The following is a 27,272-nucleotide window of genomic DNA, read 5'->3' on the forward strand; positions in this document are numbered from 1 at the left end:
GAAATCAAATTATCCGATAGAGTCCTAGTAAAAGTGTAATTTCTCCACTACTCAACCATTGAAGGACCCCTTGTTGACCACTAGAATGTCATCGCTGTCACCGTTGGCACCTTCGTGTTCGATAGTGCCACCACAGGTGTGAAACCCTTACGGCACCCCGAGTCGGTTTGGTTGTTGCCGTTTTGGTCTGGGCCAATAACAGTCAGATTTGTCCAGTCCTGCCATCGTTGGATCTTCAGCCCGATTTGTAATGTCTCGCTTGGTGTAGACTACATCGATATGTTGTTTGGTGAATAGTTGATTAAGCCTAGGGCAAAAAAAGGAGATATTGGTGAATTATCCATTAAATGCTTGGGTGGCATATTGCGTGGATTCGATAGTACGCCCTAATTAGGAATGCCTCGCTAGAATTCTCCATTTGGAGGACTCCAAGGTTACGCTGACTCTTTTGTGAGACAATCCGCCAACCCTAGATAATTTGTGATATGTGAACATGTGGAAATGATATTTGTTTGTGATGCCTCTGGTAAGGTAGTTGTATTGCAAACAGGACTGGTAGATCATGAGAACACGTGTTTAACTAAACAGAAGTGATGTGTGGAGTTATGGAAGGAATATGAACTTGACTGATATGTGATTTTGATTTCTAAAATACGGGTTGGACGCTGGAACAATGAGGGTTATTTGTAGTCATACATGATTGTAGGGGTATGTTTAAGTTGGCATATAATAACCAACCATGTATTGTACGAGTAATGTTTCTATTGGCATATTGTGTTTGTATGACAAAGTCTCATGAAAAGGTTTGTGTTTCTTTCATGCGGGTATTGATGCTTGTTATTTATTAGCATTCTTGTAAATTATTTGTCTATTTTGGAACTCACTAAGTTCAAACGAATTTAATCTGCTACTTTTTCCTTTTCAAGTTTTTGATAGTAGAAGAAGATTCAATTGAAGGAGACTACACCAGAGCTACGCTTGCGAGTGAGCCATTTGTTTATTTTTGTATCATGCATAGCTATTCTGGTGGGTGGTGTATAGATTTGTTTAACATATGTAATTATCCCCATTGTTACACTGTCTCTATTTTGAAAAGAATTTCCTTTTTCCCTAAAAGTGTACACCTAATTTCCTTGATCTCTTGTTTATGAACTGACCATTTATATGTATATGCAAAAAAATATTTTCTAAAAATTAAAAAAAAAAGGTTTGAATCCTCTAGTAACACCTAACCCATTGGTTGGTCCATCTGGCTTAAGGTTATATGCCATATTTTCCTGACGGATTAATGGGTGTTACAAGTTTTGGTATTAGAGCCTAGGTTTAGCTGAGCCTTGAAAACCAAATGCTAAGTCACGCCCCACCTTGCATGATATATCTTGGCTTAGTCCCTGTAGTTTTGATTAACTTAATTTTTGTTGTAGCTAAGAACAATGTCTGAAAGTTCAAGAGAAGCGACAGATGAAGAAATTGAGTCATTTACCTCTTACACAAGAATAGGATTTGGTGCAGCCAGTACCTCCTCCACCTCTGACATCGGCTACAAACCAATTGAAAGGAGACCCCATGAGGGAGATACGTAACTAGGGTGCTAAAGAGTTTCTGGTGGTTAAAGGTGATGACCCCACGACAACAGAACAATGGTTGTCTCATGCTTATCGAGTAATTACAAAACAGAAAGGCACACCGATTGATAGCCTCTCATGCATTGTTTCTTTGCTATAGGGTAGACATTTCAATGGTGGGAAACGTTGATAAGTGTGACCCCTAAAGAACAGATGATTGGGAGTTCTTTTTGATAAAATTTAGAGAGAAGTATGTTAATCAGATCTATGTCGAGCAATTGAAGAAAGATTTTCTATATCTTAGATAGGGGCGAATGTCGATACTGAAATACAAATGAGAATTCATCAGACTCATTCGTTATGTAAGAGAAATGTTCTAAATTGAAAAAGCTCTATGCGAGAAGTTTGAGGGGGGCTTAAAGGATGAAATCCACGCTCTGGTGGTGGCATCAGAAGTTCATAGGCTAACAACTATGACAACCAAGGCTCAAAAGATGGAAACGATTGTCCAAGAAAGAAATATAGGGCAGGATAAGGAAAGAATGAAGCATGGGATCTCCAGTCCACTACCCTGAAAACAATTTAAAAAGCCAAAAGATAAAATCTTCTTTGCACCATTGAGAGATTGTCAGCCTATGAGCTTTCGACGAGAAGGAGGTGGGCGACAAGCTACCTCAATAGAAAGTATAGGTGGTTCCAGGATGATAAGGGAACCCATATGTGAACACTGTGGAAAGAATCACAGAGGAAAATGTTGGAGGCATGTGGGAGCATGTTATGCGTGTTGGTTACTAGATCATCAGCTTAGAGGTTGCCCCTCAAAAGCTGAAGCCAACTCAGAATAGTCTGTAAGTGTGACTAAAAATACTCAATAGGAGGGGAGATCCAGAATAGCTGTGAAATCAAGATCAGTTCAGAGGGCTTCAAGGAAGAACAACTCCAAGCTCAACTCAAGAGTGTCTACTGTAATTAAGGCCTAGGAAGACACAGAGGTACCAGGAGTTATTACGGGTAAATTTTTATTTCTGGGAAATAACATTCATGCATTAATGAACCCTGATTCAACTCGTTCGTACATCTTTGCATAGGTCGTAGAAGGTAATTGTCTATAAGTTGTTTTATCTAAGACAAATGTGTTAGTGACCAACCCCTTTGGTCAAAGTACAATGGTTAGCAAAGAAATTAAAATATACCCGCTGAATTTTGGCAAACACATCTTTTGGCAGACTTATTGCTGGTAAGTTTTCATTAATTCAATGATATTCTTAAGCTGGATTGGTTAACCAAACATAACGTTGTGGTAGACTGTCCAGCCAAATGTGTATGGTTATTAACTGTAGAAGGTAGAGAAGTGTTATTGCCTGGCGTACAGACCAATGTTCACATTATGGACATTATGAGTTCTTAGTGGTGCTGTTTGGATTAATGAATGCACCAACAATATTCATGGATTTGATGAATTTATTCTTTTAACCTTACTTAGACCATTTTTTTATTTGTTATTATTGATGACATTTTAGTCTACTCTAAGGGCATGGAAAATCATGAAGAACACATGTAGATTGTGCTAAGAACTCTACAAGAGAAGAAGTTGTACGCTAAATTCAGGAAGTGTGAATTTTGGCTAGGAGAAGTCCATTTTCTGGGCCACGTTTTGTCTGTAGAAGGCACCAAGGTGACCCTGATAAAATCAAAATTGTGCTCGATTGGAATCATCCAAGAAATGCCATTGAGTTGAATAGTTTCTTGGGTTTGGCAAGTTACTACAGACGATTCGTAAAAGGGTTTGCCATTTTGCCGACACCTCTCATGCGATTGGTAAGAAAGAAAGAAAAAGTTGAGTGGACAGAGGCTGTCAAAGGAGTATTGGCAAGCTAAAAGCAGTTCTAATTGAAACACTGATTTTAGCTTAATCAGAGTCTGTCATGGAGTATAGTGTGTTTACTTACGCATCCCTAAATGGGATGGGATGTGTGCTTATGCAAAGAGGGAAGGTTGTAGCGTATGCATCTCACCAGCTCAAGTCGCATGAGAAGAACTATCCAACACATGACGTGGAACTAGCAGCTACAGTACTAGCATTAAAAATCTAGAGACACTATCTCTATGGGGAGAAGTGTTGTGTGTTCTCAAACCATAAGACCTTAAAGTATCTAATGATGTAGAAGGATTTGAATCATTAAAAATCTAATGATGGAACTACTGAAAGACTAAAACCTGGAAATTGAATACCATCCTAGAAAACTGAAGGTTTAATTGGGAAAACTGTGGCAGCTCTGGCATCTCTTTGAGCGAATGTTTGTTTGGAAGACGATGTATCACTTCTTGTGGAATTGATTGTTCAATCTATCTTTCTTTCTCAGATTTTAAAATAACAATTAAAAGATGCGAAGTGTGATGAGTATAAGAGGTGGATGGCGTCTGTTGATACTATGAACTTCACTCTGTGAAGAGATGGTGAACTTCAATTTATAAGTAGAATGTATGTGCCAGCAGGAGGAAATTTGAGGCAAGAATTGTTAAAGGAGGCTCACCATGGACCCTTCTCGTTTCATCCAAGAAGCATTAAAATGTATCGTGATTTAAGAAATTTATATTGCTGGCCTGAAATCAAGAATGAGATATTGGAGTATGTCTCAAGTTGTCTGTCATGCCAGGAAGTAAAGGCAGCACATCAAGTTTCCTCAAGGAAGCTGTATCCTCTGGAGATTCCTGAATGGAAGTGGGACAAGATCACCATGGATTTTGTTTCAAGTTTTCCCCTTAATCCTTCAAAAAAGAACACAGTGTGGGTGGTTATAGATTGACTTATGAAGTCCGCCCATTTCCTGCCAATACGTACAAACTACTCAATTGAAAAATTGGTGGAGCTCTACATATCAAAAATTGTATGCCTCCACGATATACCAACACCGGTAGTGTGAAATCAAGATCCAAGGTTCACGTCGTGGTTATGGAAATAGCTCTCAGAATCCTTAGGAACCAAGTGACGAATCAGTATTGCCTTTCATTCTCAGAAAAATGGGTAATTAGAAAGAGTAATCCAAGTTCTTGAAGACATGCTCAAAATTTGTGTAATAGATTTCAGATTAAATTAGAAAAACTACCTTCTTTTGTTAGAGTTTGCGTACAAAAAAAGTCATCATGCCAGCCAGGGAATGTCGTGTTTCGAAGCATTATAGGGAAGAAGGTGCAGATCACCTACCTGTTGGTTGGAACCCAGTGAGAGAAAGATAATTGGTCTTGACTTCGTACAAGAAATAGAAAAGAAAGTTTCAATAATTCGAACCGACTTAAAGGTCACTCAAGATGGACAAAAGATTAGGCCAATAAGAGAAAAAAAGGATATTTTGTTTGAAGTAGGAGACAAGGTATTTTTTAAAGTTTCTCCTTGGAAAAAGTTTATAAGGTTTGGACTAAAAGGGAAGTTGAGCCCATGTTTCACAGGACCATACAAAGTTCTAGAGCGAGTTGGTCTAGTGGCGTATAGATTGTCAATACCTCTGGAACTGCCAAGGATTCATAATGTGTTTCACATATCCATGCTGAGGAGATATCAGTCAAATCCAGACCATGTGGTGCAAGTAGAAGCACTGGAGGTGGAACCCAACTTATCTTATGAAGAAGAGCCTGTTCATATTTTGGCAGGAAGTGAAAGAATTGAGAAATAGAATAATTCTACTAGTAAAAATTTTGAGGAAAAATCACAATATGAAGGAAGCCACAATAGGAAAGGGAGAGTTTGATGAAAGAGCAATATCCTCAGCTATTCGTATGTAAGAATTTAAAGAAGAAAATTTTTCTAAGTCAGGGAGATTTGTAACGTCCCGCCCAATGTATATTGTATCAATATGTTGTTTGGAGAATAGTTGATTAAGCCTAAGGTAGAAAAAGGGAGATATTGTTGAATTATCTGTTAAATGCTTGGGTTGTGTATTGTATGGATTTAACAATAGACCGAAATAAAGAATGCCTGACTGGAATTCACCATTTGGCAGACTCTAGGATTTGACTGACTCTTTTGTGAGACAATCTACCAACCCTAAATACTTTGGGAAAAATTGTTAGTTCACTGATCGATAGACTTGTTTTTCATGTTTTAGCGTGAAAATGATGGCTCGATTAGTATTGTCAAAGTTTAGTTGAGACCCAGTTGGAATTGAACTAGATTACTATAGATGACAGCTTGATATGGTTAGGTAGTTGAATGACTTGTTTAGTTTGCTTGTTTTAGTGTACAAGAAACATTTCACAACTTACGAAGTTTATTAGGGGTAGTTGTTGTTTTTGGTAGAAAATATTGTCTATAAAAATCATGAAATGGGTAGGAAATCAACTTTCGTTTTCATTCATTTCTAGCTCGTTGTGACTAACCTATTATGTTCTCTATGTTGGATATGGTGCACTGAGTGTAGTATGTTCATTTGTAAACTTGTAATTTTTTTAACAGCTTGATTAATAAAACAAATCCATTGATTATATTAATATACTTTGTATAATTGTCCTCCCATGGTCTTTGCACGCAAAGTAAAATGGAAGCAAATGTTTCTCATTGGTTGTCTAAATGTTTAACTAATACTAAGCGGTATTACGTGATCGGATCGTAGTACGGAAAGCCAACTTGTATTGGTAGACGAACCTAAACATGTCCTTAGTCTAAGCGAAAATGAGAAAACTGATTAAAAGACTAATATGTCGTCTATCAAGTCCAATTGGGGAAATGTCGTGTCTTGGGCATCAGAGCAGATGACTTCCAGAAGATAGAGACATGGATGTGATTGATTGGACTGATAGTACATCAGACATGACCCAAGTAGAATAGATACTGAATCCGTTTATGGATTTATTCACTTGTGACATTCATAGTGTGGCATACCTAAATCCTGAGTGGATAGCGGACTATGCATGCGTGACTCATACACTTTGATGTAAGTAAATGCTTGAGTTCAAATAGATAAGGAACCAATAGTTGGTGCGTTAGGTGTACAACTTCTGTAGTATGTAACATCATTCACAATAGTGGAATTTATAGTCCAAAACATGGTTAAATGATATCCTCTCATTGGTATTACATAGTTGATGAAAAGTAAACATGACTACTGGTCATCTATCTTTATGATGGATAACTTGATCACTATTTAATAGTGATTGACTTTTCATGAAAGAAGATATAATAGTTACTATGAGATAAAATAGGATCATATCGGGAGAATGAGTATTATCTCAAAGAGATCAAGGATATCTTGTGAGGGTAACACACTTATGACATGGTCAATGGACGAGCACAAAGTTGTTACTTGCGTATCGATATGTCGTTGGGGAGAGCTTAGTTACGATATTATAGTGGAATAACTTTGTGATTAAAAGAGTTTATAATTAATAAGTGAAAAGTTATAACTTAATTATAAATAATTTGAGTCTCAACTACATATGTCCAATTGATCCCTCCGCTAGCTCATTTTAGCGAGAAACGAATTGCGCGTTTGAATAGAAATGAAAAAAATGAATATGAAAAGAGAAATGGCAAACATTCTGAAATGATTATGGTTTTCTCCGAAATGGAGAAATGAAATCATTTGGAAAAGAATGTAGGTTTCCAAAAATGAAAATGGAAATTATTCATTTGCAATCCTATATGGATTACTTAAAAATTATTAGAAGAATGAGTTTATGTTTTTGGACTATTTTCAAGCCTGAAAATGAAAATAAACCATTTGGTCTTAGTGAACATGTTGAGTTGTGAAATATTGAACATATTTTCTCGAAATTTTACTAAGGGCAAAATCGTCTAAATTTTACCAAGGGTAAAACTGTCAATATTTGATTTAAGGTAAAATAGGAATGAGAAATTTGTTTATATATATAAATATTAAAGTATATTTTTGGAAATAGAAAATCTGAATTGAGTTGGATCACATTACGGAATACTAGGTCAAATAGGTCTAGAAAGTACTCGTAATTGGCCCCAATGTGCGAGAAGCCCAAAACCCCTCATGGACATGAAAAGGGCGGCAACCCTAGTAGGAATACTAGGGTGTGTCGTCCACTCTAGTCCTTGATCTATAGTTATTCGGTGTAGCAAATTAAACTAGTTTTCGCACTTAAGGAGCCTGAATACAAGCATTTATGTTATATTTTAATTAATTTTTTTAGTTTTACTTCTATCTAATAAAATGTGCGAGTTGAGTCTTTTATTGACCTTAAGGGTTGACTGAGGTATAAGGGAGAGCTAACGCACTTCATAAGTGTGCAAGAGACCATTAGAAGGCATTTTAGGTCGATATTGGATGTTGGAACGACTGAAATGTGCAAGTGTACACAATCGCAACGAGTAAATGTCGAGTTATCTATGTATGCAATTAAAAATACTTTGGTGAAGAAAAATATTTTGATTTGAGGAGGTGATTAAAAACTAATATTTAACTAAGTAAAATAAATAAAGAGGAAATAAAAGTTCTAATGCACGATTTCAAAAGATGATTTTAATCAAGATGACATAATTGTGGTAGATTAATTATATTTCTTTACTTAGATTACTGAAATCATGTCATGTTGTTACGAATAAATTCACGGCAACTAGGTAATTTGCTAACTAATGAACATACTCTTCTACCAAAATCCATTTATCTCTTGACTATATGTCTATGTCAATTCAACCGATTAAATAAATTTTAATAAGCAAATGTGTTAATGCACATACATACTTATGAAATTAAAAATAATCTCTTGTACATATCTCTATGCCAATTCAAACAAGTAATTAAATCTCACAAGAACATAAAAGATACGGTAAAAATGTATTCCTACCTTGAAATAGTTTAATCACAATAATCTTGCAAGTTATGCAAGGCTAATGTATCGTTAGATACTATTGCTAATTTAAGCCTCAGCTGCCTTAGATGATTAAACATGTACTGATTAAGTATTGTGTTAATTAATTACAATTTCAATCCGTTTAAATAATTAATTCATTAGTTACTTTACAATTGTAATGCAATAATAGCTTAGTCTTGATTTTACTTAATCAAACATCTTACCAAGGCATATAACAACACAAACACAATTTTAATAAATTAAGTGGACAAAATGCAATCAACCTAACACGAATTAAATTTAAGCCTTATTAATTAAATTAAACATATCAACATCACACTTATTCATAGACATGTTCATAACAACAACAATAAAATTAAAAGGATAAGGAACAAGAATCAAATCCGATGTTTCTCCGAGGCTTGCCTAAGTTGCTCGACTCCTTCTTCTCCGCTTGTTCTCGTTGAACCAAGACTTCCACGAACACTTGAATGCTGCTCCAAATTGTGGTTGAAGGACTCTTTTTCAAGAGGTGAAATCAGAAAGAGAATGGGGAAGAAAATGAAGAAGGAAGGGGATTAAAGAGAGAAAGTGAGAGAGAAGTGAAAGGATGAGAGTTTTTGAGATGTGTTTCAAATGAGCAGCCAAGGGGGGTTTTTATAGGTTGAGTAGACTTCTAAAAATAGAAAAAATTAGCAGCCATAGACTCCCCCCATGGCCGGCCACACATGTGACAAGTTTGAAGGTTTTAAACTTGCTATTTTAAGGTAGGGGCAAATCTAGAAAGGCATGAATTGCGGAGGGGTTTGAATGCAAATTCAAGGAGTCTTCAAGGGATATTTTGCAAGCCAAATAATCAACCAAACAAGCTGATTGGGTCAGCATGTGGGACGCTTTGGGCTGCCCAGTGCTTGATCGGATCGATTTTCTCGGTTCAGCTCAACTGGGCCTCATTTCATAATTAATTAATAATTTATTTAACCAAAAATAATTTGGATTAAAATTAAAATTAATTATATTATGAATTAATATTCATAATTTGGACCCTCTTCGGCTGAAAAATTAATTTTCCTTGATGCTTCAAAAATCGCTTCTCGGTTTGCGTTTCTAGCAATGTCTGTCAGCCAATTTTCGCCCTTTGTGCGAATCTGTCGAAAATGATCAAAATTAATCAAAATTTATTATAAATTAATTAAAATTAAACATGTTAATAATTTAAGTACAATTTAATTATTATATACTTTTCAACAAGAATTACTACAAATTTGCATGAATTTGAGTTAAAAAGGGCATGAAAATTTGTGTATATTTTCGTGTTTCCACATCCCCAAACTTAATTCATTGCTCGTCCCAAGTAATGCATAAATTGAAAACAATTTCTTGGAAACACCTTTAAAAAGTTCCTTCAGAAAAGAATTCTTCCCAAAATTATGAATTTAGTATACTTATGCCCAAGAACAAGTAATTTGATATTTATGCTACTTAATTATACATATCATTCAAAAAATTATGAATTTAGTATACTTATGCCCAAGAACAAGAAATTTGATATTTATGCTACTTAATTATACATATCATTCAAATTAATCTCAATTATTTTTATGATAGCAAAAATTGACTAAATGCTTTCTCAATAAAGACATGTTAAATCCCTACCAATATGATTTTATTCCCTTATTTAAGATTAAGCTGCAATCATCAAGTTTAATTTATGCCTTCATATGTTGAGCATAGCAATTCCGCTCCACTAATGTAGGTAGCATAGAAACTTGAATCAATAGGTCTTTAAAATAGGTTGTAACGTGGCTAAGCTAGATGTAGGTAAAAGATATATAAATTTAGGCTTAAAACCCTAGACTTAGCTTTAATCGGACCTTCGAAATATTTACCTTCAATACACCAACTTATTTTGCTCTCACAAGCTCTTTTGTACATCTAGATTCTTTCAAGTACGTATGCTCTTCTCTCTTTTTATTTTTTCACGAGCATTTTGATGTATGTACTACAATTTTTTGAGCATTTGGTACTTCTTTTCAACTCTCCCAAACTTATTTTCAAAGAATATTCTGAATAGCATTGAGTCTAGTGTTTGGGACAATTTAAAGATGATTAAGAGAGAAGTAATGACTAAATATTGCAAATGTTCAAATAAAATTAGGCCATATAGTCTCAAAGTTAGGTTTTAAGGGATAAAAATTCATCAAGGTTGGCTTGAAAGGCTCAAACGGTTTAAACAAAAGTTACCTAAATCATTTTCAACATTTCATACTTCCTAGGATTTCACCTCGAGAAATTACTAAGTCCATTCTAGAGTCTTAAACTTTCATGCGTGCCTAATTTATTAAGGAATTAAAAATTTTATGGTATGATTTGAATGCTTTATTGAAATAATAGAATTTTATTCATACTGAAGTTTATCATACTTAACAAAATTTCAAATTTTTGAACAAGATATAACCTAATTAAAAGAAAATTTTATTTTGAGAGGAAATAATTTCAATTTTTCGGTCCCCTTACTTAAGATGAACAATGTCCTCATTGTTAAAAGTGAATAGATACTATACACCAAGTAGGATTCTAGAAAAGAGGAGGTGAGTCAATTTGATTGCTTAGGTACCAAACTCTCTCTAGATCCAATCCTAGACATGTATATATCTATTGCCACACTTTGTACTTTGCAACTTGTTCATTTTTATTTATGATTTCCTCATCTTGTTTTATTATGCGATAAAAAAAATCTTAATAGGACCTAATCCTAAAACATAAATAACCTAAGAACGAAAATAAAATAAAGTTAAGATCCCCCCTTTTTTATTTATTTGCAAATCCCTCAGAATTCGACTCATCTTTTGCTCCATCATCTTTGTTTCTGCATGAATCACTTCACTCCCTCTTCGATAGTGGACTCTATGGTTCAAATATGAAATCTGGAAACTTAGGCACAAAAATAAACAGGTCATTGTATATTTTCGAAAGATCTCTTCTCATTGAGTCATCTCGTATTTTTGAATATCTCCAGTAAGTTTGTTGTTGCCACTACATATGTTGCATTATGTCCATCAATTTTGAAAGCTTATCTTGAAGATTTGGGCGAGGCGAGTGAGTTTTGAACATTGAGGTTGTCATGTCAGGCTCGGTTGCTTGTTCCATTGGTTCTACCTTATTAGGGATTTCAGCTGACTGCATTGGTTCGATCTCTATGGGATCTTCTTTTTCTTCTTCTTCGGGATCCCCACTCTCTTCAACTTGTTACTGGAGAACAAATCTCCAGCCATTCGGTAGAGGTCTCAATCTGTGATTTTACCCTGCTTATAAAATGTCTTGTTTACATTTGCAAGAATTTTAGCTTTCAAGCAGAAAATTGTTATCGTAAAGGGAAAGTAAGCTGGGCCAGAACGTCTAGTGGCACTATTCTGTATTTCTCTCAGAATGATTTTTCCCACATCAATGGTCTTTCCAGTTAAAATTGAGTATAATAAGATCGTTTGCTCTAATGAAATTGTAGTCCCATATGAAATAGACATAAGGCTAAATCGAATGAAATAGAACCATACCTTTGCTAGTGGTGTCAAATATTCTCTGTGACATGTGTGAATTCCTTGCTTTGACACAGTCCACTTGGAACCTAAAACTGTAAGTTCCTCGGAATTTCTTACAAATTTTCAGTCTCAATATTTCTCATCAAGGAAGAATATTCATCATCTTCGAAATCATGTAATTCAAAGAACTCATTAATATCGTTTGAGGTTATTGGTACCTTTATTCCTCGGACAGAAACATTCGTCAATTCATTTGAGGTCAAATTCGCATAAAATTCATGAACTAATTCCTCATCTGCACTCGATCTTTTCTCACAAAAGAACTCCCAATTGAGAGCTTTAGCAATTTGTCGAATGCGCACCACGAAATCAGTGTAAATCCTTTTTCATGTTGCATTTGTTAATTCTTGAAAATGCTTTCGTATCTTGCTTTGGCTTCTTCACAGTAAAATTTGTTTTGGGATTCTTCAATTTGGACAGAGGCATGAGTTCTCTTACGAGGCATGATTAACTTGAACATAAGATAGAAACAAATATTTTGTCAAAAATTTAATTAGTATAATATATTAATAATTCAATAAATTGAAAAATTAAATAATTAAATAAAATTGAAATTTAGGAGAAAAATTTGTCTTACCACCTTTATATAGAAATTAAGAACTCAATAAATAAAATTGGAAGCAAAAGAAAATTGAGGGATGGTTGGAAGGGTGATTGGTGGCAGAATAAGATGGAATTATGTTACACAAGTGACAAGGGTGTGCGGATAGAGGCAAGGGTAGCAACGGCAAGCAAGGCAGGAGTAATGTGCAGAGCCTTGCGTGGGTAGAGGGGCACGCGTGTGCCACGCAAATGCTGGGTAGCAAGAAGGTGCTTCGAGCAAATCCTTGTGAGCTGCTAGGTTGTTGGCTCACACGGGCTAGAGTTGGGAGCGGTAACAATGTGCGTGAGCAGGACGTGCAAGGTAGCAGTAGCACACAATGGTCGGCTAGAGCAAGCATGGGCGGGAGCGGCTTTGGAGCTGGCTTGCAATGTGCGCGATGGGGCAGTTCGCGAGGTGCGTGCATGGGTGGCTGTTGGGCGACAAGGTTGCTAAGGGTGCCGACGGTGGGTGTTGGAAGGATGGATAGAGATTGGTTTAGGTGATGTGAGAAAGTTAAGAAGGTGATTGGAATTTATAATGAAGAGGGTAGGAGTTCAATTAGAATTCTTAGAACAAAAGTAATAATTAAAATATTCTAAGGTCTAATTCTACACAAAGTTAATAACAATTAATAAATAATATAATACATATTACTTTATTATTTTCTATTAATTTATTGAAATAAAAACTATTAATATGATCAATTTTAAACAAATCCTAATTTTATGCAAAGTTGATAATAATTTATATATATTATAAATATAATTATATACTAGTTATTATCATCTTATTTATTAAATTAAATTAAAAACATTTATTCGAGATGCCTTTGAAAATTTTGACCAAAAAAAAGACATCTAATTTTTAATATCTACAAAAAGAGCAACCAAATTTTGAAAATAGTTCAATTAAGTACCTAGACTTAAAGAAAATTTGAAATTGAGTTGCAATTAAAGCTTGGATCACAATTGACCCTTTTTGCTATTTAGAGAATAATTTGTCGGAATATTATGTTAAAATCATTTCCCAAGAAAGACTTGAGGGGTCACAAGTGGTCCCGCTTAAGTTCCAATCTCCTAGACGTAATTTATTTAAACATACTAATCTTGAAAATATACCCTAAATCATTTATGTAAAAAGAAAAATGGGAAAAATTAAATATCTAATAAAATGAACAAGATTTGATCCCGTGTAATTTTATCCCCTCAATAATGTTTTAAGTGCTAAGCAATGACTCGAATAGTACCTCCCTTACTTTGAAGTTCGACAACTCCGTATGGATAAACTTGGTGAATCGTAAATGGACTGGACCAATGTGATTTTAACTTACCTGGAAAGAACCATAATCTGGAATTGAATAACAATACTTGCTGACCGGCTTCAAATTCTTGAACTCGAATGTGTTTGTAATGCCATCTTTTAAGTCTTTCCTTGATTAGTTTGGAATTCTCGTATCAGAACATTCAAAATTCTTCTAACTCGTTGAGTTGAAGCAGTTGTTGGAGAGCCTAGTAAGCTTTGTGTTCTAACTCCAAGGGCAAATGACAGGCTTTCCCAAATACCAACCTATAGAGTGACATCCCTGAAGGTGTCTTGTAGCAGTCTTATAGGCCCATAAATCATCATCCAATCTTTTAGATCGATCTCATCAGTTTTCCCATTCGTCTGTGGATGGTAAGTTATGGCAACCTTTTGCTTCACTCCATGTTTGTCGAGTAACCATTTCAACCATTTTTTCACAAAATGGGACCCTTCTTCACTGATGATAGCTCTCAGGGTTCCATACCTTATGAACATATAGTTCTGCAAAAAATTCATCACAACCTTGGCATCATTCATTGAATATGCCTCAGCGTCAACCCACTTAGACACGTAGTCTACTACTACCAATATGTACTTGTGACCAAAAGACAGAGGGAAAGGATCGAGAAAGTCAATACCCCAAACATCGAATAATTCTATCTCAATGATGTTTGTTCGGGGTATCCCATTTCTGTTGGTGACATTTCCAGCCCTTTGGTATTGTTCAAAACTCTTTACATAAGCATACGCGTCTTTGAATAGCGTTGACCAAAATAATCTGGCTTGCAATACTTTGGCTGAGGTACGTGTACCTCCGAAGTTTCCCCCACTCGGAGCTGTGTGGCAATAATTTGGCCGAGGTACGTGTACTTCATCTTCTACCTCGCATCTCCTGATCATTTCATCTACACACTTTTTGAACAAATATGGCTCTTCCCAAAAATATTAATTCACATCGTGAAGAAACTTTTTCTTCTGATGATACGTCTTATCAATCGACATCAAACCACAAGCTAAATAGTTAGCAATCAGCAAACCAAGGGGTATTATGGACTTGATTTACCTTCAGTATGTGTTCATCTAGGAATGTCTCCTGAATGAGTATAAGTGGAGAATTCCCTTCTTGTGGCTCCAATCTGGACAAGTGGTCTGCTACTTGGTTTTCTACTCCCTTTCGATCTTGAATTTCTAGATCAAACTCTTGGAGTAGAAGTACCCAACGGATCAATCTCGGCTTAGCATCTTTCTTGGCAAGTAAATACTTAATTGCCGAATTATCCGTATAGACAATCACTTTGGTACCTACAAGATAAGATTGAAACTTGTCAAAGGCAAACACAATAGCAAGTAACTCTTTCTCTATTGCCATATAATTCAATTGAGCTCCTATCAGAGTCCGACTTGCATAGTAGATGGGTTAAAAAACTTTGTTCCTTCGTTGGCCCATCACAGCTCCTACCGTAAAGTCACTTGTGTCACACATCAGTTCAAATGGCAAATCCCAGTCCGATGTGACGATGATTGGTGCAGAAACTAATTGGCTTTTCAAATCATTGAAAGCTTTTAAACACTCCTAATCGAATTTGAACATCGTGTCTTTCTCTAATAATTTGCATAAAGGTTTAGCAATTTTGGAGAAGTCCTCTTCGATAGAAACCGACGTGGCCCAAAAAGCTCCTAACACCCTTTACATATGTTGGAGGTGGGAGTTTCTCAATAACATCTACCTTTGCTTTGTCTACCTCGATTCTATGTCTCGTTATCCGATGCCTTAGAACAATACCTGCTCGTACCTTGCCTAAATTGTATGAGGTTTGTTTCTTCGCATCACTTTAGTACCTTGCCTAAATTGTCTAAGCAATCATCGTATGTATCTCCAAATACTGAAAAATCATCCATAAACACTTCCAAATACTTCTCAACCATGTCAGTAAAAATAGACATCATACATGTGAATGTACCGAACGGGCATGTGAATGTTGTTTTGTGTTCATCTTCTGGTGCTTCTGTAATCTAATTATACCCCGAGTATCCATCGAGAAAATAGTAATATTCTCTCCCTACAAGTCTATCCAGCATATGGTCCAAGAACGACAAAGGAAAGTGATCTTTCCTAGTCGCCTTGTCCAGCTTCCGATAATCGATACAAATTCTCTATCCTATAACCGTTCTAGTTGGTATTAACTCGTTATTCTCGTTCTCAATGACCGTAATACCTCCTGTCTTTGGCATGTACTAAATTGGAATTACCCACAAATTGTTTGAGATGAGGTAAATTATACCCGCATCTAACCACTTAATAATTTCTTTCATTACCATGCCCTTCATGATGGGTTTCAGTCTTCATTGTCCATCAATCGTTTCTTTCTTTCCATCTTCTAGGATGATCTTGTGTATGCATACAGATGGACTAATGCCACGAATATCTGCTATGGTCCATCCGATAGCTTTCTTGAATTGTTTCAACAATAGGATGAGTTTCTCTTCTTGCTCTATGGTCAATTCTGCTGAAACAATCACAGACAAAGTAGAAGCGTTACCTAAATAAACATATTTTAAATGTAAGGGAAGTACCTTCAGTTCTAATTTAAGTGGCTCCTCAATTGATGCTTTTGGCTAGATGTGATCTCTACTTTCTAACTCTAAATATTCAAAGCGGGGTTATGGATTAAGTCCCATTTGATTAGCTTCTAACTCTAAATATTCATCCCCTCGTCATTACTTGGAGGGTCTGATGTCAAAATTTGCTCCAATGGGTCCTCAACATAGTTGAGTTTCTTTTCCATGATTAATTCTTCTAAATCAGATACTGCAGAACAATCATCAAGTGTGTTAGGAAATCTCATAGACATAAAAACATTAAATGTTACCTGATCGTCCTGAACACACATAGTAAGCTCACCCTTCTGCACATTGATAAGGGTCTTTCTAGTTGCTAGGAAAGGCCTTCTTAAGATGATTGGCAGCTCTTTATCTGCTTCAAATTTTAGAATAACAAAGTCAGTATAAAAAATAAATTTGTTTACACGTACCAATATATCCTCGATTTTTCCTTCGGGATGTGCTAAAGATCAATCTGCTAAGTGTTGTGTAACCGTAGTAGGTCTAACTTCAGGTATCCCCACCTTCCTAAATATTGACAAGGGCATCAAGTTGATACTTGCACCTAAATCACATAGTGCATTACCACAATATGTTGCTCCAATGTTGCAAGGTATGGTAAAACATCCAGGATCCTTCAACTTCGGTGGTAGTTTGTCCTGAAGGTACGCACTGTATTCCTTCGTTAAGGCTACCGTCTCAAATTCTTCAAGTCTTCCTTTCTTGGACAGGGTATCCTTCTTGAATAAATGTAGTTCAAAATTTGTTCAAGTGCTTCTTCCAACGGGATGTTGATATGAAGTTGCTTGAGTTTGTCTAAAAACTTCTTGAACTAGACTTTCTGTTTCTGCTTCTGCTTTTGAAGCCTTTGAGGGTAGGGTGGTGGAGGCTTCTTTAGTGGAACTGGTTGATTCATCTTCTATGGCAATTCTACATCTAACGAAGTTGTTAGTTTATCATAATTAACTAGTTCAAAAGTTACCTTATCGGATTTTGTAGATTTTGTTGCCAATGAAACTGGAATTTCAACACTCGATTCAACTTCCTCTGAGTCTTAAGCATCAGCTAGCTCCTCTTCAATTTCGATAGTATTGGGCTCTAATGTTTTTCCACTCCTCAATGTCAACGCTTTACAATGCTCTTTCCCTGAATTTCTTGGATTCTCTATATCACTAGGCAAAGCACCTTGTGGATAGTTTCTGAATTCAATTGCAAGCTGGCCCATTTGGTTTTCCTGGCTTTTCAATGTGGGTGCTTGGCTTTGGATTAAGGCATCATTTTTTGGCTATGTATGCCTTCAACAGGTTTTCTAAGCCATTGAAAGATTCAGCTTGAGGTTGCTTTTAAACTTGTTGGGTAAAAACAGGTGGCTGGGTTAGTCTAGGTTGGGCAAAAGTGTTACTGGTTCCATCCACTTGGTTACTCCAGGAAAAATTAGGGTGGTTTTTCCAATATGGGTTATAAAAATTTGATTGCAGTCCTTGCCTTCCTCGATTCTGGTTCTAATTCCCCATGTAATATACGGATTTTGGGTTTGATGAACATTCTTCGAACAAATGTCCTTCCCCGCAATAAACACAGGCTATAGTGTCAAATTGATTGGGTGGTTGGGCTGCAAAACTATTAAACCCATTAGTGGTAAAATTTTTAAGCATTGAGGAAATCAAATATACCTTAGATACAAGTGAAGTGAAAGCGTCCACTTCTTGTACTTCAGCGACTTGTCTTCCTGACGCTGCTCGATTGTTTGGCCAGTGATAATTGTTGCTAGCAATCCTCTCAATGATTTCATAAGCCTCATTATAAGATTTAGAAATGAGAGCACCATTAATAGAAGCGTCCACTACAATCCTCGTGTGAGCAATGAGACCATTATAGAACGTCTCAAGTGGGATGCAATGAGGGATTCCGTGATGAGGGCACTTCCGTAATAATTCTTTATACCTTTCCCATGCCTCATACAAGGACTCATCATCCATTTGTTGTAAAACAGTGATCTCGCTCTTGAACTTAGCATTCTTGCTAGCTGGGAAATACTTCATGAGGAATCTTTCTACTAACTTCTGCTATGTTGAAATGGAATTTAGTGGCAATGAATTCAACCAGACTCGAGCACTGTCCTTTAGCGAATATGGGAATAGTTTTAATTGTAGTGCATCTTCGGGTACTCCGGCTAACTTGAAAGAATTGCTCTCCTCCATAAACTGTCTTAAGTGTAGTTGAAGATCTTCTGTAGGCATTCCACTGAATTGGCCCACTATCTAAAGCATGTGGAACATGACTGGCCTTCAGCTCAAATTGTTGAGCCTCAATTTCGGGTGTCCTAATACTCAGATTAAGATCATGAAACACTAGCACGACATACTGTCTTAGAGCTCTATCCCTATCATCTGTAATAAGGATAGGATTTTTAACAGGGTTTGTTCCATTTCCTTGATTTGGATTTTCAAAGTTCATCTCTTTAGTCCTTCTCTGACTTGCTTGTCTTCTTCGCTGTCGAAAAGTTCTTTCAATCTCAGGGTCTAGGAGGAGTAAATCGATAATTCAATCAATACTCATAAACACTTGAAACAACACATAAAAAATTAATTAATTTAAATTGAACAGAAAATAAACCAAAATGCAAAATTCAAAAATTCACAAATAATGACTTTTAAAATAGTCCCCGACAACGGCGCCAAAAACTTGGAACGACGAAAATGTGTAAGTGTACACAAATGCAACAAATAATAAAGTGACAAGTAAATGTCGAGTTATCATACTCACAAGGACTGTGAAAAGAATTATCTATGAATGCAATTAAAAACACTTTAGTGAAGAAAATTATTTTGATTTGAGGAGATGATTAGACACTAAGATTTAACTAAATAAAATAAATAAAGAGGAAATAAAAGTTCCCATGCACTATTTCAAAAGATGATTTTAATCAAGAAGACATAATTGTGCTAGATTAATTACATTTCTTAACTTAAAATTACTAAACTCATGTTCGTTTTGTTACGAATAAATTCACGACAACTTGGTAATTTGTTAACTTATGAACATACTCACCTACCAAAATCCATCTATATCTTGACTATGTCTCTATGTCAATTCAACCAATTAAACAAATTTTAGTAAGCAAATACGTTAATGCACGCATACTTATGAAATTAAAAACAATCTCTTGTACATATCTGCATGCCAATTCAAATAATTAATTCAATCTCATAAGCACATAAAAGATTACGTGACGTAACAATGCTACCTTGAAATAGTTTAATCACAATAATCGTGTAAGTTATGCAAGGCTAATATATCGTTAGATACCGTTGCTAATTTAACCCTCAGCTACCTTAAATGATTAAATATGCACTGATTAAGTATCGTGTTAATTAATTAAAATTTCAATCTATTTAAATAATTAATTCATTAGTTACCTTAAAATTGTAATGCAAGAATAACTTAGTCATGGTTTTACTTAATCAAACATCTTACCAAGGCTTATAACAACACTAACACAATTTTAATAAATTAAGTAGACAAAATGCAATCAACCTAACACGAATTAAATTTAAGCCATATTAATTAAATTAAACATATCAACATCACATTTATTCATAGACATGTTCATAACAACAACAACAAAATTAAAAGGATAAGGAACAAGAATCAAATCCGGTGTTTCTCTGAGGCTTGACTAAGTTGCTCCACTCCTCCTTCTCCGCTTGTTCTTGTTGAATCGAGACTTCCATGAACACTTGAATGCTGCTCCAAATGGTGTTTGAAGGACTCTTTTTCAAGAGGTGAAATTGACAAGAGAATGGAGAAGAAAATGAAGAATAACGGAAGGGAATTGAAGAGAGAAAGTGAGAGTGAAGTGAAAGGATGATAGGTTTTGAGATGTATTTCAAATGAGCAGCAAAGGGGGCTTTTATGGGTTGAGTAGGCTGCTAAAAATAGAAAAAATCAGCAGTCATAGAGTCCCCCCATGGCCCACTACACATATGCCAAGTTTGAAGGTTTCAAACTTACTATTTTATTGTAGGGGCAAATCTAGAAAGGCATGAATAGTGGAGGGGTTTGAACACAAATTCAAGGAGTCTTCAAGGGCTATTTTGCAAGCCAAATAATCAGCCAAACAAGCTGATTGGGTCAGCATGTGGGACAAATTTGGGCTGCCCAGTGCTCAGTCGGATCGGTTTTCTCGGTTCAGCTCAACTGGGCCTCTTTTCATAATTAATTAATAATTTATTTAGCCCAAAATAATTTATATTAAAATTAAAATTAATGATATTATGAATTAATATTCACAATTTGAACCCTCTTCGGCTGAAAAATTAGTTCGCCTCGATGCTTCAAAAATTGCTTCTCGATTTTGCGCTTTTAATAGTGTTTGCCGAGCCAATCTTCGCCCTTTGTGCGAATCTATCGAAAATGATCAAAATTAATCAAAATTTATTATAAAACTAATTAAAATTCAACGTGTTAATAATTTAAGTATAATTTAATTATTTTATAATTATTATATATTTTTTGAGAAGAATTACTACAAATTTGCATGAATTTGAGTAAAAAAGGGCATGAAAAGTGTGTATATTTTTGTGTTTCTAGACTCTATGTTGGAACATGGGAGGCCCAATTTCACAACATGGAGAGCAGAAAGGAGAAAGTACGAAACTGCTTTCAATGTCACGACACTGACTAAGGGTGTAACGACATACTCTTGAAGACATCCCAAAGAGGAGCCTACTGACTTCTCTGTCGTGACATCGACTTTGGGACAGAAATTAAGGACAAAGTAGGGGAATTTTGGTTCAAACAATCGAACTTAAAGCTTTATAAGATCAGCTAACCTAGGGTTAAGGATGATGGCCACCTAAAGGCTATAAATAGGCTTATTTGGCACATGCTATGGACACCTGTCCATTAATCTAGTTTCTTTCTTTAGATTTAGTTTCGTTTTCTTTCCTTCTGAGGTTTTTCAGAGTTTAGTTTATATGTTCGTTATTTTCTTTCAAGATATTTGATTTGTGAAGATGATCAACTTCTGTGGATTCGTGTTATTATTTATATAAATCAAGTTTTTCTTAAACTCTCCACTTCAATTCATTCACCATGTTCTATTCTTTCATCTATACCATATTGTTTATGAAAGCCATGAGAAACTAATTCTTCTATGGGGGATTAGCGAGTGGAGGCATAATTTATTAATTTTTTTGTAGGTTTACTTAACAGATCAACTATTTGGGAAAGGAAGAGCGTGAAACAAACCCTAGGCCTGACAACCTCGGGAAGTCATCAAGGTGGGAATTAACCCAAAATCGGTATTGCCCATCCGTGAACACCTTTTTCGAAGCCAATCTGGACTATGAGGTCAAAAGATAAGTAGTCCTTGCTGACTCGTTATGTTAGTGGAAGAACAGAAGATCCTGCTAGGGTAGCGACTAGTTGGTTCATGAGGAACCTAAAACAACATTTGATTGAGAGTGTCAAAGTAAGCTAATCACCCGTATACTTGCAAATACTACCTCGTAATTTTATATTTTATTACAGTATTCACACTCTAGATGTTACTACATCTGAAGGCTGTGAAGTTGTTGGCATCGTTGTGAGGAAGGCAACGTCACTAGGTTAATTTTAATTTTTGCACGTAAATGAATAATTAGGAAATTTGTAGTTTATAGTTACGGCTTTCAGTTTATCAATTAACATGTCTAACATTTGATTTTTTAGGAATCTTACACACCGTCAACCACATGGCTAGTAACGAAGAAGTTCAAAATTCAACCTAATGTCACGACATCATTAACTTGTGTCATGACACAGAAGATAGTTTCTCAATAATTTCGAAACTACAAGGTGTGTCGCGAAAGTAAACCTCGGTGTCGCAACATGAGTAGTCTGCTAGGGATATCACGACATGGAACCCCTGTGTCGAGACATCACTGCAAATATTTGTAGGGTCAACCTGATTCGATTGCGCAACCCAGCAGAATAACAATGATTTTTCCCAATTTTTAAACCTAAAACCACTATTTTTAAACATAAAAATATCCTTTTAAGCTAATCTAACCTCACTCTAACACTTAAACTCTTTCAAAACCTCTTCAAAACCCTTAATCTACAAAATATTTTTTTCTCATCAAACCCTAAATCCCCAATTCCTTATTCCCAATTCAAAAGGCTACATTGAAAGGAGTTCTCATCAACAAAACAAAGAGGAAGTGCAAACAAGTTGAGGTTTAAGTATTCTCAAACTTCTCTACTATTTTATTGATTACTGTTCATACTTTTAGAAATATTGTTTATAATATGCCTCTAAGGAAAAACAGGAGAACTAATGTTCAAGAAACACCACGTGTTTCTGACCTTGTATGGTTTCACCATTAAAATGTTGAGAAATATTATCTTGAGTCATAGGGTCGACCGTTAATTCAAGAATGAGGGTTCAAACCCTCGTTGATCCATTGCAAAGAAATCTAGACTTTGGCCCGTTACCATCAATAGGAGCAGTTTTGCATTACTCCCCTGAATAATGGAAACATACCTGTGTTTCGGAAGTTTTATGCATCCCTTAAGGGAAAAATGGTTAAGCGAGGCTATAATGCAGTAATAACTGATATTGAAGTATTAGGGGAAGACATTCCAATCTCCCCTAATGATATCTATGAATTTTATAACATCCTATTTTATAAGAAAGATTTTGTTGATAATACAGATCTAGAGAGATTTGAAAACATTGAAATGGAAGATGTTATAAAATATTTAACGTAGGGTAGGGGTAGTTGGAGCTACAGGTTGGACATTGAGCTTACCAAGAATTTTAATTAAGCTATTATGTTTCATGTTGCGAAGATGTGGATGCAATTCATTGGTACCAGAATTGCACCCGCACTAAATGTTTCTAATGTTAATGTATTTCTAGCAGTTTTGTTCTATGGTATTCTATAGCGTAAATATGTCTGTGTAAGACATTGGATCTTTCGAGAAATGAAGTGGTGTGTACAAAGCCAAAAAGCTCTATGTCGTCTGGCAAAAGTGTCAATGAGCTAAAATTTGAAACTTATGAAACCTACGATAAGTAATATCAGATATACATTATATACCTAGTATGTTGAGCTTCAACGGAAGCAAATAACTGAATGGAATCAAAGAAGGAAGAAGAAAATGGATGTACTAGCATCACTCAAAAAGAAAGATCAATCGAAAGGAGTACGTGGAGACATAGACCCAAAACTTGACGGAATAATTTGATAGATGCAGGAAAAAGGACTAGTACTTCAAGAATTCACAATGATGAATGGATTAAGTGATCCGAAGTATCCCCTAGATGTGTTCGGGCCAACTTTGAATCATTAGGATAAGGGGGTTAGTTTTGAGGAGGAGGGTGCTGCTCAGAAGTACCCTAAAACGGAGGACAAATATGAAGCGTCATTTCAACTGTAATTTTCCAAACCAAAAGGGCCCATCATATGAAGCCTAACTCACCATACGCCTTCAACAGGTGAAAGCTCCCACCGAACACATGTCAAAGGAAAAGGGAAGGCACCTATGGAGCAAGGGAACTCCCGGCCTCTAGATGATTCGGAGGAAGATTGAGTTTTCTTCTTGTTATTTTTAAGGTGCTTGTAATAATTTTTTGGATGATTTTAATTTAAACTTTGTAGGAGTATGATTAGTAAGTAGATTTTTAGTATATTTTATTTTATTTAAGTTTTCTATGCAGGAACCCAACACGAAGGAGACAAAAAAATTTTGAGTTGTACATTATCAAAGGAGGAAGCACCAACTAATAAAAGCTAGAGTGATTAAGACCAATCGGGTAACTTCCCTCCTTATCCTTTTATGGGCTACACATTGAGGACAATGTGTCAACCAAAGTGTGGAAGGGTAACATAGAAAATTTGCTTCAAATTTTTACATTTTCTTTGATTTTTCTTGTCTTTTGTGTGCTTAAGCTTGTAAAAATACAAGTGATTGATTAGGATCATGTACATAGATTGCTTGTGTTTACGAATAATTTTGACATTATGATAGGAGATTTTAAATTCTTGATTATGAGACTAAAATTTCTATATGTTACACTGTTAATAGGTATAAGGCCATCATTTGTACCAAGTGATATAGAAAATACAAGCAAACGAGTGTGCTACTATGAATGATAAATGGTTAAATTTGTGTTTGTTTGGTTGATTAAATTTGTGCATGTTGAGATATTTAGGGATGACCTAAGGCATTGTTTGGAGCACATCCAAAGCTAAAAAGTTATCCTATTTATATTTTACCTATAGTACCAATTTTTGAGCCTATTGTCACTTCTTGAAAAACCACATTACAAGCCTCGAGCCTGAAAACATCAATTTATATTTGCCCTTTTTCTTTGATCCTGCACTGCATGATTATAAATGCCTGGCCATACATATTGAGGGTTAAGCATATATATCATGGAGGAGTTTGTAAAAATAGAATGAAATAGGAAAGATTAGTGTGATATGGGAATTACAGGTTAGCCTAATGTGCAGAACAAAAAGAAGAATCTAAAAAGGAAATTAGTACGAGTAAAAGATGTCCTAAATTAGCAAAAAAGAATTCATGAGTGAGATATATTGAAAAAGAGAAAAGTCACAAAGTCACAAAAGAAAGAAAAACACGTTCATTAGTGCATAAAAACTCGTAAGGCTAGCCATAGTTATTATGTCATTCTATGATTTCCTATATATGGAGAGACAATAGAGGTGAGAGAAGGAGTAATAAGGCAGTGAGTGGGTAAGGGTCTATAAAGGGAAGAATAGGGACCGATATGATGTGCCAAACTTTTTGTGTGTTTTTAACCCTTTTTATGCTTACTGATCTTGAATTTCATACCTGTCTTAAACCTCAAAATGTTACAAGCCGAAAAGTCCTCTGTGACCTAAAATATCCTTATACATGAATGGATATCATACTGAACATATGCATAAATGAATAGTTGTATTCTGCTCGGATAATTAAATTACTTGTATGATCTATTCATGAATACCTACAGATAAGATTCTTAATATTTGTATACTTTGTTACGTACTGAACTTAGATGTTTGTGGTCAAAAGTGGTAAGTCAACCATTCATCATGTTGGGATTGTTTGTAAGCATGAAATGTTTAATTCGTATGCTCAGAAGTCAATACTTGTATCATTTTTGCTCAAGGGTCATCATTTTATTGTCGTTGGCTTTTTTGCTTGAGGACAAGCAATGACTTAAGTTTGGGGGAGTTTGATCTGTCGTAATTTGGTGTAGTAAATTAAACTAATTTTCACGCTTAAAGAGCCTAAACACAAGCATTTCTCTTATATTTTAATTTTCTTTCGTCTTACTTATATCTAATAAAATGTGTGAATTGAGTCTTTTGTTGACCTTAAGGGCCATATGAGGCCTAAGGGAAAGCTAACGTACTTCGTAAATGTGCAAGAGGCCATTAGAAGGCACTTTAGGCTGATACTGGACGCTATGTCACAACACGAGAGGCCCAATGTCGCAACATGGAGAGTATAATGGAGAAAGTATGAAACTACCTTTGATGTCGCGACACTGACTAAGGGTGTCGCAACATACCCTTGAAGACATCCCAAGGAGGAGTATACTGACTTCTATGTCGTGGCACAAGTCCTGATGTGTCGCGACATTGACTCTGGGATGGAAATCAAACAAGAAGTAGGGGTGTTTTGGGCTGCACAATCAAAATTAAAGCTCAGGAACATCAACTGACCTATGGTTAAGGACGACAACCACCTAAAGGCTATAAATAGGCTCATTTGGTACATGTTATGGACACCTTTCCATTAACCTAGTTTCTTTCTTTAGATTTAGTTTTGTATTCTTTCTTTCTTAGGTTTTCTAAAGTTTAGTTCATTTGTTCGTTGTTTTCTTTCAAGAGATCTAATTTGTGAAGACAATCAACTTATGTGGATTTATGTTATTATTTATATAAATCAAGCTTTTCTGTCACCACAGAATAGTGGTTCTAGGACCCTAAATTTCTATAGTGCCAGCTCGTAAATATTATTTATAGAATATTTATAGAATTATTAGGGTCCTATTAAATTTTGCTGAAGAAATTTTATTGTTTACTTAGTTAATTTGAGAAAAAGGACTAAATCGCAAAAGATGGGAAAATCTAATCATAATTGGATTACAAGAGATAGATGGTATAATTAATAAAAGAGGGAGGACTTATGTTGTAATTAGACCTTATTAAGGTTAAATGGACGGTTTTACATGTTAAATTAATTGGTTGTGTGTTAAATAAAAAGGGGTATAATTATAAATTAGTAAATAAACTAAAGTAAAATAATATGAAAATAACATTGTCATCTTCCACAAGTGAAATGAACCAAAATTTAGGGTGAAAGAACACCATTGCCATCAAGCTAGGTTCGAACATACTCACTGCTTACTTGTAAGCTCAATTTTGCTCCATTTCTTGTAATTTCTATGTTCTTGAGATCGTTGCAACTAAGTCCAGCTAACCAATACTTTCATTTTTAAATATGTTAAAATTTTTTGAATTTTTCATTGTTGAATCTTGAATGTCTTTTATGATAATTATATGTTTGAAGCTTTGGTTGGGATATTTGGTTGTTGTGTGAAGTGATTTTTGTTAGATTTTGATTTAAGTCAAAATTGTAGGGTATAGAAGTAATTTTGATGTATAATAGGGATTGTTAAAGAGGCTAGTGTATTTGGTTGTAATTGTATTCTTAGAAAATGGTTAAATTTGATGAATATCGGATTAAAAGACTAAATTGAAAAAGTTATAAAAGTTTTGAAAATATGTAATTAATGAAAATTTA

At 35.3% G+C, this 27,272-nt stretch overlaps 1 non-coding gene across 1 annotated transcript; it reads left to right on the forward strand.

Annotated features, from left to right (window-relative positions):
- The first annotated feature begins 18,368 nt into the window (after positions 1-18,368).
- Positions 18,369-18,475, forward strand: LOC121214917 (small nucleolar RNA R71). Its single transcript, XR_005910656.1, has one exon. It is a non-coding gene; the product is annotated as a small nucleolar RNA R71 (small nucleolar RNA).
- The last annotated feature ends 8,797 nt before the right edge of the window (positions 18,476-27,272 follow it).

The sequence above is a fragment of the Gossypium hirsutum genome, chromosome D02 (assembly GCF_007990345.1).
Source record: "Gossypium hirsutum isolate 1008001.06 chromosome D02, Gossypium_hirsutum_v2.1, whole genome shotgun sequence".
Lineage (NCBI taxonomy): Eukaryota > Viridiplantae > Streptophyta > Magnoliopsida > Malvales > Malvaceae > Gossypium > Gossypium hirsutum.